At 35.3% G+C, this 14,945-nt stretch overlaps 2 long non-coding RNA genes across 5 annotated transcripts; one reads left to right on the plus strand and one right to left on the minus strand.

The window, feature by feature from the left end:
• Window positions 1-1,798: 1,798 nt before the first annotated feature.
• LOC112182469 lies at window positions 1,799-8,533 on the minus strand. 3 transcript variants are annotated; one of them, XR_005803559.1, is made up of 6 exons: window positions 8,228-8,533; window positions 7,695-7,780; window positions 6,850-6,912; window positions 2,377-2,486; window positions 2,169-2,232; window positions 1,799-1,808 (listed from the first exon to the last, which is right to left on the minus strand). It is a non-coding gene; the product is annotated as an uncharacterized LOC112182469 (long non-coding RNA). The 3 variants fall into 3 exon arrangements; XR_002929461.2 differs by having other exon boundaries at window positions 7,695-7,814; XR_002929462.2 differs by lacking the exon at window positions 7,695-7,780 and having other exon boundaries at window positions 8,228-8,531.
• On the plus strand, window positions 2,907-4,715 carry LOC112182468. Of its 2 annotated transcripts, none has more exons than XR_002929460.2 (4): window positions 2,907-3,139; window positions 3,498-3,581; window positions 3,675-3,793; window positions 4,194-4,715. It is a non-coding gene; the product is annotated as an uncharacterized LOC112182468 (long non-coding RNA). The 2 variants fall into 2 exon arrangements; XR_005803558.1 differs by having other exon boundaries at window positions 2,908-3,139; window positions 3,675-3,750.
• Window positions 8,534-14,945: the final 6,412 nt, after the last annotated feature.

Genomic DNA, 14,945 nt, shown 5'->3' on the forward strand with positions numbered 1-14,945 from the left:
GGCTTTATTTAACAATGTAACTTAGCTTTAAGGAACTTCACATGTAGGTATTCTTTTCAAAACTTGCTAAAGAAATCTTTAATAAGTATCTATTCAAGCTTTTTAATAGGATTGAAACTTGGACAAGATGAGATAGTTCTCTGCTGCAAAACTTTCTGTGAAAAGGACAAAATAAAGATATAGTTCAGCTGCATATTTTAAAGATCTGGGTAAAAGGAATGTCAAAGTAAAATCACAACAATGAAATTGAGTATTTGAACGTCAACCATGTTTATGGCTGACAACCAGTTCAAATTTGCAGATTAGGAACGAAACCAATATGCCAAAGGCAACCACTTTTACCAATAAGAGTTTGATCAAAACTCAAACTTGACAAATCATTGTTCATTCGTATATGAACACTCAGTACAGAAATATAGAGAAAGCATCTCAACAATCACACCAAATACACACCAAAGTAGAATCAAAGCTATAAAGAAAATTTTGCTTTCCCTACCTCAAGCCTTAGATTTCAGTAGGTAATAAAGCCAATCAACTGCTACAAACGGCAAAACCAAATTGAAAAGCTAACACCAACTCTATAATCAGCAATTCCAGCCACCTAAACCATGTTCATTTGCCCACTTATGCTGCGATCTCTATTATTGAAGACGCAGGTTAGCTTATAAATTGTGATAATTTAGGTTAGCTTATAAATTGTGATAATTTTTTTTATAGTTAGCTTAATCTTTGTGTGATTTCATTCAAAGTGGGGGAAGGAGAAGATCCTATAGTTGGTTCCAACCTAAGCAACAAAAGGAGAAAAAGAAAAAAGAAAAAGAAAAAAAAAAGGAAACTGAAAATAATAAAAACAACAGACCCTGAGTAAAGGTATGCACACCAGCAGGCACTAGAAGAAAGATTGCTATCTCATATCACAATGCTACAGGGTGATGTGCAGTAGGTATATATAGAAAGAACACTTGAAAGAAATATGCCTGGTAAATAGTTGGAAAAGGAAAGACATATCATAGAGAAAATATTAGCAACAAAAAATTCCTGGTCTTGCTACACAAACTGACCAGCAAGGTATTTCCTTGTACTTTGATGTTATGTGCAAATTATAATATCACAAAAATGCAGCATTCAGTTGCGTACACAAATTTAATCCGTTTTCATGTAAATGGGTGGAATATTATGATCAGCATCAGCATCTTATAAATATATATATATATATATATATATATATATATATCTACATGATTTCTTTCTCATTCTTGACCATAAAAATGAAAACTTCAAGAAATGCAGCTAATTACTTTAGCTTAATATATATATAGCTTAATGAAAAGTCGTTATGTATTGACTGAGCTCTTACTAATGAACATGATATAAGTCCTATTTGTGTGTGTATACACCGACTACTATTGATTGTCTAATAACGTCTTTCAATACGAATCTGCTTCTCACCCTTTACGTACCATCCAATATAAATTACCATGATGCACAGCAGATACTGATCAGTTTTCAAGGGATGAATTCAGGAGTTATTAGTATTTGCTCTGATATATATGAATATATGCACAACAACATTGATTAGTTTCAATTCAAGATGCACAACCCATTAACTGATCAGTTTTCATACATTTCAGAACGATGTTATTGGATCACAATGGAAATTACACACCAATCTCAATAGTAACATGAGCAGCATTAAGAATAACAAAAAAACAAAAGAGAAAGAAGCCGTGCGTATCTTGCTTAAACAAAATCTGTCACTTAGCCACTCCTAATTGCTCATACAAACCCATTCTTTTTGTATCACTTATCTAGAATATGGAACATAAACAAAATAAGTCAAAGAAGGCAGAAACAGGGGAAAAAAATAACAAAGAAAGAAAGAAAGAAAGAAGGGGGAGCAAGAAAAAAAAATAATTAATACAGTTCTTGCTTCCACTTTCTAGAAGCCTTGGCAAGAATGTGGCAACTTTCTAACTAGCCTCCACCAGAAAATTCTATATTTTATGTAAAAGAAAGTTCAATATTTTATGTAAGAAAGAAAGAAGCAATAAATTTGAAAACAAATAGCAGATATATTATAGTGAGCATAGAGTGAAACTTAAGGGAAAATAAAGGCATATCTATCAAATCCAATTTGAATTGGTTTTGGTAGTGGAAAGAATGTATACCTAGTTTAGTTCCCACGAGAATAATGGGCACTGATGAGGCATAATGTCTAAGCTTTGGAACCCACTTCTCCAACATAACATGCAACAGGTCAAAAGAGAAGACAGAACACATAGAATCTGATTAGTATTATACATTTGGTGCATGTACAAATTGAAAAAGTGAATTTTGAGTTTAGGGTAGAATCTTGGTAGAGAAAAAGGAGCTTACTTTCTTTGATATGTTCTCATAGCTAGGCCTACTTATGAGAGAAAAGGCAAGAAGAAAAATATCAGCTCCTCTGTAATTAAGAGGCCTCAACCTGTTATAATCTTCTTGACCTGCATAATATAGGTTACATTATATTCTTTAAATAATACTAATTAACAGTATCAAGCACTCATTGATTGGAGAAGTGCTTTATAACTACTTCAAACAATATGATCATGTATGAAAAACCCAACAAGAAATTACTTAAACCCAACAAGAGTTTGTACTTGCATTTAGTGTTCATCTTTATATAAGATAAGGAAAAAAAAAGGGGAAATTACTGGTCACTCCCTGTACTTTTAGGGCGTCGACAGTTCAGTCCCTGCTATCCTAATTTCGACAAGTTAGGCTATGTTTGGGGGGGCTTTTTTGCTCCCGTGCTTATAAGCAAAGCCAAATTTAGTGTTTGGTAAACTCTCTAACAGCCTGCTTTTATTGGAAGCCCTGGCTTTTTGAGAGGAAAAGCGGAAGCCGGCAGGAGGCTGCTTCTGGCTTCTAAAAGCCGTGCGGCCACTGTAGCGAATAAATGAACTTTTCAAAATACCAATGGGTACCCTTATGAATTTGGTGTAATTACACGACCCAACCTCCACCCCTACCAATGAGATGCCCCTTCTCTTCCTCAACTCTCCGTCTTCTCCGTCAACTCTCTCTCTCTCTCTCTCGGTGCTCTTAAGACGTCGTTCCTCCATCTTCGTTCTCCCCGGTGGTCACATTGAGTTCGGTAAGAGGTTTTGTTAGTGATTTTGATTTCATGGGTTTGATTTCATTTCTCTTTGTCCCGAAAACCTGAAATTTTGGGTGGATTGGATTCGATAAAATTTTGGGTTTTGTTTTGTGATGGGAATAGATGAACAAGTTTGTATATTTATTGGAGAATTGGAAATAGATGAACAAGTTTTGTTTTCAGAATTGAGAATTGAGAATTTGGTTAAATTTTGTTTTGTAATGAGAATAGATGAACAAGTGGGATTTGACGAGATGGAAGCCGGAGTCTTTTGTAGCTTTATCTTGTCAAATGTTTTTTTTCAAAGATTTATGATTGCTGATGGTTCATATCCATTTTCTTAATTGTCTGCAAGTTTTATCTGGAATACCCAGTTTCCAGTTTCTAGACTTCCACCCAGTTTACGCCTGCTCGTGGTCCAGATCACTTTTTATTTCAGGTGAGCTATCTCTTCAGAATTACACCCAGCAAAGTAGTCTAGTTTGCTTGCATTGCATCATATATTAACATAGAGTTTTGTGATAAATGACAGGGTATATAAATATAGTGGAATTGGGTCACGGGGAATCACCAACAGCATCAACATGATGACCAAGATCAAGACCACTGTAATCAACTTACCAACCCCTTCTTAACATCATGGGTTAATTAGTAAGTTGTGTAAAATAAAGAAAGAATCATAGTATTCAGAGCTAGCTACTTAATCAATATCGTGTGGCAGATCAAATTAGTAAAATGTGTTAGTGTGAATGTTTTCAGAATAAAAAATCACCATGTTCCATCAAAGTTAGCAACTTGTGTATGATCCATTAAAGTTTAGATCAAATGGATAAGTTTTCAGAATAAAAAATCATCTATGATTCATCAAAGTTAGCAACTTGTGTGTGATTTTCTTGCTTGGCTTGTCCATGAACTTTGTTGGGTTTTCGATTCCATGTGAATTTCAGGCTTTGATTTTGCGTAATTGAATTTATGAACTTATGTTGGGAAAAGTTTAGCAGCTTGATATTGAATGTCTATTGTTTTGTTTGACATTTTGTTGCTTGGTAAGGTTCATGGATAGCAACGATGGGAGTCCTCCTCACGGTGGAGATCCTGCAATGGATGCAGGGGATTGGAGGAACCAATTGCAGGCGATTCGTGGAAAAGAATTGTCAATAAGATGTTACTATGCTGAAATTTAAGTGAATTGTCAATAAGTGCTCAAGTGAATTATTGAATGATATTGTTCATGTTGTTGAGATCATTGTACCTCTGCTATGATCTTGAAGTATATCACTTTAGAGTAGGTTTCACATAGCGTTATATGGAGTATAGATCACATCAGCAATGGAAGTTGATTGATGCTCAAGTTGTCTTACTTGTCATGTGGTGAAATGAAGCTAGATGATACTGATTTTGCCAATTTTGAGCTTTGTTTCCAAAGTGGGAAACCAATGTTATTGGACTCGTGATGATCTTTTATTTTATAGTTTTTAGTTTTGATCCTTGGTTTGAGCTTGATGTAGAAGCACAAGTATTCTGTGCTAGTTATGTATAGCATCAAATAAGAAATGTTACATTTCCCGGGTAATGGAATGGAGGTGGTTAACCACCAAAGATTTTATATGTAAATTTTAAAGGTTACTAATCGTTCAAGTTCTTCACAGGAAAGGGAAAAGAAAAAAAAAAAGAAACAAGAGCAATGCAACTACATTATATAACCATATAATTAAGCAAAAATTCTTTCATGTCCAAATTGGTCATTTCACAAATAAAAAGTACAAGCCAGTTTGAGTTTACCAAACATTTTGCCACTGCTTTTGCCACTTACAGCACTTATAAAAAGCCAGTTTACCAAACACTCAGCTGCTTTGCTTTTCAGCCACTTATTTTCAAAAATAAGCAAAAGCCAGCTTTTCTTCAAAGCACAGCCATACCAAACACACCCTTACTCCTCAGACTTTCAAATCTCACACAATTTGGTCCAAAATGACTATTTTGCCCCTCCCTTCCTCTTTTTGTTTTTTATTTTTCTCTCCTCTCCCCTCCTTTCTTCTAAAATTCATAATTAATTCATACAGACTCCGATATTTGCGTTCCATATATGTACGAGATCGTATCGATGAGCTCCACAACTTTTATGAAGAAAGTTTTTCCAAATTTTGTATGTATAAAAAGTCAATTTTCACAACCGCTCCAAATAACATTTGTTTCGAAAATCCACTTTCTTCTAAAATTCATAATTAATTCATACAAACTCTAATTTTTGCGTTCCATATATGCACAAGATTGTATCAACGAGCTCTACAACTTTCATGAAGAAAGTTGTTCCAAATTTTGTATGTATAAAAAGTCATTTTCACTACCCCCCTAAATAACGTTCGTTTCGAAAATCTCCTTTCTTCTAAAATTCATAATTAATTCATACAAACTCCGATTTTTGCGTTCCATATATGTATGAGATCGTATCGATGAGCTCTACAAATTTTATGAAGGAAGTTTTTTCAAATTTTGTATGTATAAACAGTCAATTTTCACGACCCCCCCCTAAATAACGTTCATTTCAAAAATCTCCTTTCTTCTAAAATTCATAATTAATTCATATGAACTCCGATATTTGCATTCCATATATGTACGAGATCGTATCGATGATCTCTACAATTTTTATGAAGAAAGTTTTTCCAAATTTTGTATGTATAAAAAGTCAATTTTCACGACCCCCCTAAATAACGTTCATTTCGAAACTAAAATTGATACGAAACCGAATTTCTCGTACAACTACTTATGAAATAGTCTCAATATTCATAATTCAAATATTTGATATTTCTTGGGTTGAAATGTGCATAATGAGAGAGAGAGTGTGTGTGTGTGTTATTTTGTGGTTGGGGGGGGGGTCGTGAAAATTGACTGTTTATACATACAAAATTTGAAAAAACTTCCTTCATAAAATTTGTAGAGCTCATCGATATGATCTCATACATATATGGAACGCAAAAATCGGAGTTTGTATGAATTAATTATGAATTTTAGAAGAAAGGAGATTTTCGAAACGAACGTTATTTAGGGGGTAGTGAAAATGACTTTTTATACGTACAAAATTTGGAACAACTTTCTTCATGAAAGTTGTAGAGCTCGTTGATACAATCTTGTGCATATATGGAACGCAAAAATTAGAGTTTGTATGAATTAATTATGAATTTTAGAAGAAAGTGGATTTTCGAAACAAATGTTATTTGGAGCGGTTGTGAAAATTGACTTTTTATACATACAAAATTTGGAAAAACTTTCTTCATAAAAGTTGTGGAGCTCATCGATACGATCTCGTACATATATGGAACGCAAATATCGGAGTTCGTATGAATTAATTATGAATTTTAGAAGAAAGGAGGGGAGAGGAGAGAAAAATAAAAAACAAAAAGAGGAAGGGAGGGGCAAAATAGTCATTTTGGACCAAATTGTGTGAGATTTGAAAGTCTGAGGAGTAACTTGTCGAAATTAGGATAGCAGGGACTGAACTGTCGACTCCCTAAAAGTACAGGGAGTGACCAGTAATTTCCCCAAAAAAAAAAGTTAGTCAGTACCAATGGCTTGTTTGAGAGACATACAAGGGAAAACAAGTGTTCCAGGGCTTATACTAACCATTTAAGGCAATGAATGCATTTAAATGTTCTTTCTTCTAATGACTATAGTTATCATAAAACAATAAAGAGAAAAAAAATACTTACCAAGATGCAAAGAACTCCACAACCTAGAATTCCACTTAAGCGGTCATTCAATAGAGCATTTATCTGAACAAGACCAAACAAATGGTGAGGTATACTTAATATATAAGTGCATCTTATGCAATACTATTCTAAGACCAAGTGAGACAAAAGATCATCACCGTACTACATAACCATGAGTATCTCATGACTAAGTTAAATAAAGCAAGGTAACATAAATGGATCAGAATGACTTCAAAGAGAAGGATAGGTTAGTTAGAACAGCCATGGTGTCAAGTGCAGAACCTGCCAAAGGTTTCCAACTAAAACATACTCAACCTAGTACTATTTTCTTAGGTCTTAACCCATCCACATGATCGGCATTGCCACTAGGGAAAGTTAATAAAACAGCTTCCGACTTCCAGGACAACATATGCAATATATTCTTGAATCACAATTACCAAATGGCCATGCTTCATGGGGTTTTGAATGAAAATCAACCAAACATAACCAAGACCCATAATTAATACTAAACATGAGTCCAAAAGCAAGAGATTAATCCCAGATCAAGATAATAGAAAGACTAATAAGAAACCCCAAAAATGCAGAGAAAGGTAAAATATGTTCTACATGAAAGAGTGCAGAATTTAAAGAAATTGAAGTAATCCAAAATTACTACTACAAACCCTCATTTTGAGTAGAAATTGAACAATTCGATAAGCCATATGCTCATTATAACATAGAAACCATGAGAAACAAAGAGGTATTACAAGAGGAGAATACCCCAAAACAGATAGAAGTGAAATTGATTTTAGTTTTCCCAGAAAGGTTGCTCGAGATTTAAGTAGAAGAATGAAAATCTAACTTACCCAAACAAAGAGAGGGCGGAATAAATGAGACCAATAATGAAGTACCAGAGATGAGGCTCAAACTGTGAAGAATTTCATAAGTCTTCCTGTTCAAACCCAACTAGTAAGACCCAAACCCTCCTACAATGTCACATATTTCAGTACAAAATACTACGAAAACTAAAACCTTCCACACCAAAATTCACAATAAAGTTTCAAGCTTTTCTCACCTCCAACAGCAATGCTATAACAAGCAACAGTACAAGTCTGAATCCCTGAATTCATAAACCACAGCAAGAAATCCATAAATTCAAAAACAACAAATTTCACCACTAAGACAGAACCCGAACACCTTAATCTATTTCAATATCCCCCAATGAAAATCAAAGAAAGACCTAACAACTAATAAGATTTACAAGGAAAATTTTACAAAACCCCAAATCAATTTTCAGAAGAAAAAAAAAACCTAAAATAGAAGATTCAACCCAATCGAAACCCTAAAATCGAAGATTGAGCCCAATCGAAGCCCTAACCTAATGAAGCAAAATGCTTACCGGCCAATAACCCAATCGAAAATAGTCAAGCTTCCTCTAATCTTTTGAGTGGTTGTTGGACAGCTCCATAGAGCCGGACGCGAATGCAAATGATTCCTGGGTTGAAGGAGAGACTAGGTTTGGGTAAGTATTCTCAAGTTTGAGAGATTGAGATGGCTGAGATTGAGATCACAATCTCAGTTGAGTCTTTGGTTGCTGAGAGAGTGGATAGAGTTCTAGACAGTTTTTTCAAGGGGTTGAGTTTTAGATAGAGTTAATAACACGAAGAGGAGTTTTGTGTTATGTCCCAAGAGCAAGACTTGAAACAATTAAAGTCAAACTCACCTTATTCAGACAACATAATTCTGTAGTCTGAATATCACCCCATTGACTAGTCAGCTATAGGGTTTGGACACTTGAGAGGGAAAGATTTAAACTTCTTGGAGGGATTTCTAAAATTTTTGCTAGGCTTCAATATAGAAAATCTCCATCTATTAAGACAACATATAACTGTTGTCTGAATCGGACCATATTTTCAAAAAGTTCAAAGTATGGTTTCTCTATGTACTCAGACAACACATTTAATTTATCTGTCGTCTGATGTCGTCTGAAAAAATTAGAGGACAGAATATTAGCCTTCTGTCGTCTGATGCGTGTCGTCTGATAGCTTTTTTGGCATAGTGCAGTAATCACATTCAAGAATATTCAAGCACAATGTGTTGCAATCATTTACAATCCCTTATGTCAAATGAAGTCGATCAGGCAACAACCTGCATATCCATTGAACTTCTCACTATTTATGATGTACCAATACGTACACTACCATAAAGCACCAAGATTTCCTTTCAATAAGGCCATGCGTTAATTAAGAATTTCAAACTCTTCTTACCCATAGTTAGGATACTTGTATAGACATAGGAAACATGTTATTGCATAGAGCCAAATTATACACACAAATAATTAAACCCCCACCACAGCAACTACGAATGCAAACAGAAAAAAGATCAATACATATTGTAATAAAGCAACTAAATTAATTGACTAAGATTAATTTACTCAGAAAGATACCAGTCAGCAAACCAGAAGTGACTATCCCTCTATGACTCAGTGACCAAAATATATGAAGAAAGTATAATGAGTGTGTAGGTATAAGATTTACACTTGATGTGTTGGCATTCCTATACAAAGCACTGAAGAAACTTACAAAGTTCATCAAAACTGATCTCGGAGAATTTCAGGTAATTGCATCTCATGCATAAGCACGGGATTGCAACATGTACGTGTTGCAATCTCCGAGTCAGTCCTAGTCAACCCTACATTTTTGGGAGTCAAATTTTGGAAAGTATCTTTTGATTTTTAGATTTTATTTTACAAAGATATTTTCCAACTAATAAAACCATGCTTTTGAATTCCTAGGTGATTTAGGGTTTGTTTATTTTAATTGGATATCTTTTATTAAAAGATCTTTCCTAGTAGGAGTCCAATTAGGGCTAATTTTTAATTGTTGAGAATTTATTTTCTCCTTAATATATTCAGAAAAGCAGCGTTGATTGGGTAGGGATTTTTGATGCAAGAATTATTGTGTGTCTTGCTTGCTTAGAAAGAGATAGGAGTCCATGAAACACTTGTTCCATGTCAAAGTGTTTCAGTGTTCATTCATATACATGCATTGATTCTCTCGAGATCAGTAGAGAAGATTGGTGGTGCAAGTGGAGCGATATTTGCAGATCGTTCAAGTGAAGAAGAAGGTCAAGATTCAAGACAAGCACCTCTCTAGTGAGTCTAGAGATTGTAGTCACGTAGAGAGCTATATGTGTTTGTAAAGAACCATATCCTTCATCAATAAGTTGATTGATTTTATTTGGGTTCTCAAGAGTAAGAGTCCTGCAGTGTTTTTAATCTCCAAATTGAGGTTTTCATTGCATAACCAAAATTGTGCTTTATGTGTGAATTTTTTTATTTTTGCCCAGTAAGGATTGCAACATGTCTATCAATCTCCGAAACCCAGAAAAACGTTTCATCCAAGTATTTTAAGAGTGATACCAGATTGATATCACCTACATTTACCAACTCATACCAAAATTATAGAACTTGAATTTTCTTAATACTCAGCCAAGGGACTGAAGTTACTAGTAGTCCATAGGTTATTGCATCCCTCACAAATACATGCATACATACCCAGAGGAATGAAAATCAACAAACATTTACACACACACACACAACGATCGAGCAATGAAAATTGCCTTGCACTTGTATAATAAAAGCAACTAACCAAGAATTCTGAATTCACTGCAAACACCCAAAATCAACCAAATATTAGCAAAGCGAAGCAATATCAGAACATTGATAGAGCATCTTCAATTATATGACAAGAAGCAAAGCCCAAATTAATGCCTATAAGAAAATACCTTCCTCAGGACATTCTCTGAAATTCACAATTCTATCTTGTTAAGGCCCTGAAGCAATCCTCCACAAAGACATATATATATATATATATATATATATAGCTAATATGTGCACAAATGTTTGCAAGTAAATAAATACATTTATTGTTGTTATTATTATTATTATTTAAAAGCAAATCATAAGTAATGTTTATCTGATATGGCTTGCTTATAATTCTTTTCCACCTAAATTCCTCAGTCCTTTCCCAAGTCCACTCACCACTTCACACAGGTACGTCTCTTTAATTTCTTCTAAATTATGCCTTCTTCCTGACCTAGGCTTTCAGATTATGTTTCAATACGTTTCTTTTTTATCCTCCAAATTTGATTTTTACTGTATAATTACTACTTTATGTTTTGTTTCATAGGGAGTATTGTTTATATTGTAATTTCTGGTTAGCTTGACTCTTCATAGTTCATACTGGATATGTGTACTGATAATAATACAACTATGACTATCCATTATCATCATCTCACAAAAGTTTTAGGATTGGTCTTTGTCCTTTTAACTGTAGAAGAGAAGAACATAAAAGTATAGAGGACCAAGTAGTTGATCATGTAGAATGATCTTTAATCATATGGTTGGTGACCAGGCGTGCAAATATGGATTTGCAATCATGTTTGCCGCAATTTAATTGAAGAAGAAATTATGAGGCTTTATCGAGTTCAAAAAGCAATGATGCATATGCTGAAAGATCTGGACTACGTAGTTTCAAGATTACATTGCCACCATTTAAGAAGAACTATGGAGAGAACATGAAAAGGGTTGACTTGGATCACGACTTTGATCAGGTATTTGATGACACTATTTAATTTTGTAGAAGCAGTATTGATCAGGATCAGGGATTCTATGAGGAATTGAGTTATGGGTTGAATATGAAGAGTATGCATAAGATGTATAGGAATCGAGTTGGGGTTAGGATCAAGCAAGTATCTATCAACCTCTCCTCCAACCACCACTGTCTTACCTTCAAGCTACTTGTTCCACAAGTCTAGCATAACAGCCCTCTTCCCGGTTAACCCTTTTGTGGACACTGTTGGTCTGCTGCTAGGGCCTTCTCCCACACTCTTCTTTTTCTCTTTGATGCAATATTCTGATAACTATTAGAAGTTGCATACATATCACACAAGTCCAGCACAAGCTATTTCTTCATTTGATCTGCTCTTAATCTCTTCACTTCCCATGTAAAGCATGGTTCACACACATAATCAAAATTCTTCAGTTTATACCTTGGATCCATGACAAGTGCAACAAAAAAAAACTCATTGATGTCATCGAGGGATCCGAAGTATTTCTTGTACTTGGTCCTCATTTTGGTAGCCATACCAAACAAAACCTTGCCACTCTCACTTGAATCACTATCTATGGGCTTGTGAAACAGCTCATCAAGCTCTGCCTTGACTGTGACTATGTCACGGAAGTCTTTGCTATAGGGTGAAGCTGTGCACTCACACTAACTGTGACATCGTAGAAAACCTTCAAAAACTTCACAAAAACACTTGCTTTATCCCAATCAGCTTGCACAGGGGGCCCTACCCTCTTCCTAGCTAGCCTTCCTTGGCCTAACTTGAGTCTCAGCCTCTATATTTTCATCATCAAGCTCCTCATCTTCATCAAAATAGCTCATGTATCTCGCATCTTCCTCATCTGTCATTCTATCGAAAGCCTTCTTTAATTCTAGAGCAGTATCCAGCATAATGAAGGTGGAGTTCCACCTTGTAGGCACATCTAACACACACACTTTCTTACACGGTATCTTCTCTTACTCAATACATAGCTTAAATGCATCACATCTTTGTCCACTACTCCTCACATACCAAACAACATTTCTAATGCTAGTCACTGACCTATCCATTATATGCAGACCAGCCCTCACAATTATGTTGACAATGCGAGCCATGCATCTCACATGCATAAACGTCCCATCAAACAAAGGTTTCCTAGGCCATCCACTCATTTTGTTTTTAAGATACTCTATGGCTACCTTATTTGCTGATGCATTGTCCACCGATATAGTCAATACCCTATCCAAATTCCATTCAACCAAGAAATTTTCCAAAATCTTTCCTATGTTATTCCCACTATGGTTAGTTATGACACAAAAATTCAGAACTCCTTTGTGCATATGCCAGGCAGCATCTATGAAATGTGTTGTTATAACCATATAACTAATGTTTTGACATGAGGTCCATGTGTCTGTTGTCAAATGGACAGAATGTGACCTCAATTCCCCCTTCAATGTCTCCTTTTTTGCATCATACATGCGCAAAAAATTCTTCACAACAACTGTCCTACAAGGTACATTCCACCTTGGTACAGCTACTAAACCAAAATAAATAAATCCCGGCCTTTCAATTGAATTGAAAGCAATTGAAAGGCAGTTCATCCAACACATGCAGTATCTAGACATGCATCTTCTGACCACTGCCTAGAAACTATAGAGCATTTCTGAACAAACACATTACTGGTTAATATTTGTTGACTCTCTTCTAGGTTATTCCTACTGGGGTACCCTTTGCAAACTAGCACAATATGCTTCCTAAGGGAACTAGTTCCATTTTCCCTAGAATCACAAGCTAATTGAGTGGAGCAGTACTTACACTGAGCTCACTTTGTACTGTCGACTACAATTTCCTTTCCATCCACAACCTCCAGTAAAAGCTTGTCGAATTTGGTTAAATGCTCCCACACTTCGGACCTCTCGTTCTTGGCCTTCTTATCCCTCTTTCTCTTCGTGTTCTTCGCAGGCTCAAATTTCTTCTTCCCTTTAGTTTTCGAAGCTCGAGATGGTGTTTGATTTTCTGCACTTTGTTGATTCTGTTCATCATCTCCACTTTGTTGAACAGCCAGGACCTCATTACCAGTCACTGAATTAGTGGAGCGACTGGATTGAGTTCTTAAATCAGTGCTTTCAGAGGCCATTAATTTGGATTGGAGTGAGTTTTCAATTGGCTTGTCAAATCTGGGGATTTGGGGGTTTTCGCATTGAATTGAATTCGATTGTTTAGAGTACTGAGTTGGGGTTTGGGATTGGAGTTTTCGAATTGGGGTGAAATCGTGGATGAGGTCGAGAAGAAGGAAGAAGAAGATCTGAAGAAGTGAAATGGAACAGTGGGAGGCTGCGCGTAGAATTTTAGGTTTTAGTCGTCAACTCTAGGCCAATGGTAGGATGACAAGTGGAGATATGACTGTTGCATTCAGTTCTACAGGTTTATGCGTTTCGAAAACATAGGAACCGGAAAAAACCGAGATGTTGTACATCGGTTCGTTTTCAATGAGACAGCCTATATTTTCTTCACATGAACAGCATCGAACCGCAGGTTCGGCCTATTCTGTGGGTTTTAGGGTCAAAAGTCCCAGGCCTAGTAATTCAAGTATTGGAATGCGATGGCTTAATCACCAGGCAAACCCTGCTTTGGTCATATTCTGTTCATCTTGATTTTGAAATCTTCTATCATCAAATTAATTAGATTCCAAAACCGCTCCTAATTCCAACAATGGTAAATTCCTGCTATGGTACCTGAGGCATGACCAATTAGACACTTTGGTACATGCTCTTCAAAAGATGACAATTTAATACCTGAACTTATACTCTATTTGACACTTTGGTACTTCTGTTAATTTTTCAGTTAAATATGAGGGTAAAATTGACATTTAGAATATTTGTCAAAAAAAATAAAAAATAAAAAACTTAAGTTTTGTGGGTTGATGACCTTTCTTCGTCATTATATGGATATGAAATCATGCTTATGGGTTGTGGTGAAATAATCAAGTTTTATGTTTAAAAAATATAGTAATCATGATTTGAACAGCCACAAGACTACTCCATTAAACTATGTCTAATCCACCGAAAGTAGTCTCTTGAGTATTCAAATCACGACGACTAATTTTTTTAAACATAAAATTCAATTATGTCATGTTTAACATAACTCAACAACATTAGTTCATGTTCATTTTCTCCCAAATGACCCAAATAATGATGAAGACCCAGGGCTGATGGTCATCAACCCACAAAACTTATGTTTTTAATTTTTTTTTTATACATATATTCTAAATGTTAATTTTATCCTTACACTTAATTGAAAAAATTAACAGAAGTACCAAACTGTCAAACAAAACCAAAGTTCAGGTATCAATTTGTCCACTTTTGAATACTAGGTAGAAAAAACTGAAGTGTGCAATTGGCCATACCTCGGATACAATAGAAGGAATTCACCCTTCCAACAACTCCAAACTCATATGTTCTCTCACTTACTCTCTCTTGCAAGTTGTAGGATGATGGGCACTTCTATTA

The sequence above is a fragment of the Rosa chinensis genome, chromosome 1 (assembly GCF_002994745.2).
Source record: "Rosa chinensis cultivar Old Blush chromosome 1, RchiOBHm-V2, whole genome shotgun sequence".
Taxonomy (NCBI): Eukaryota; Viridiplantae; Streptophyta; class Magnoliopsida; order Rosales; family Rosaceae; genus Rosa; species Rosa chinensis.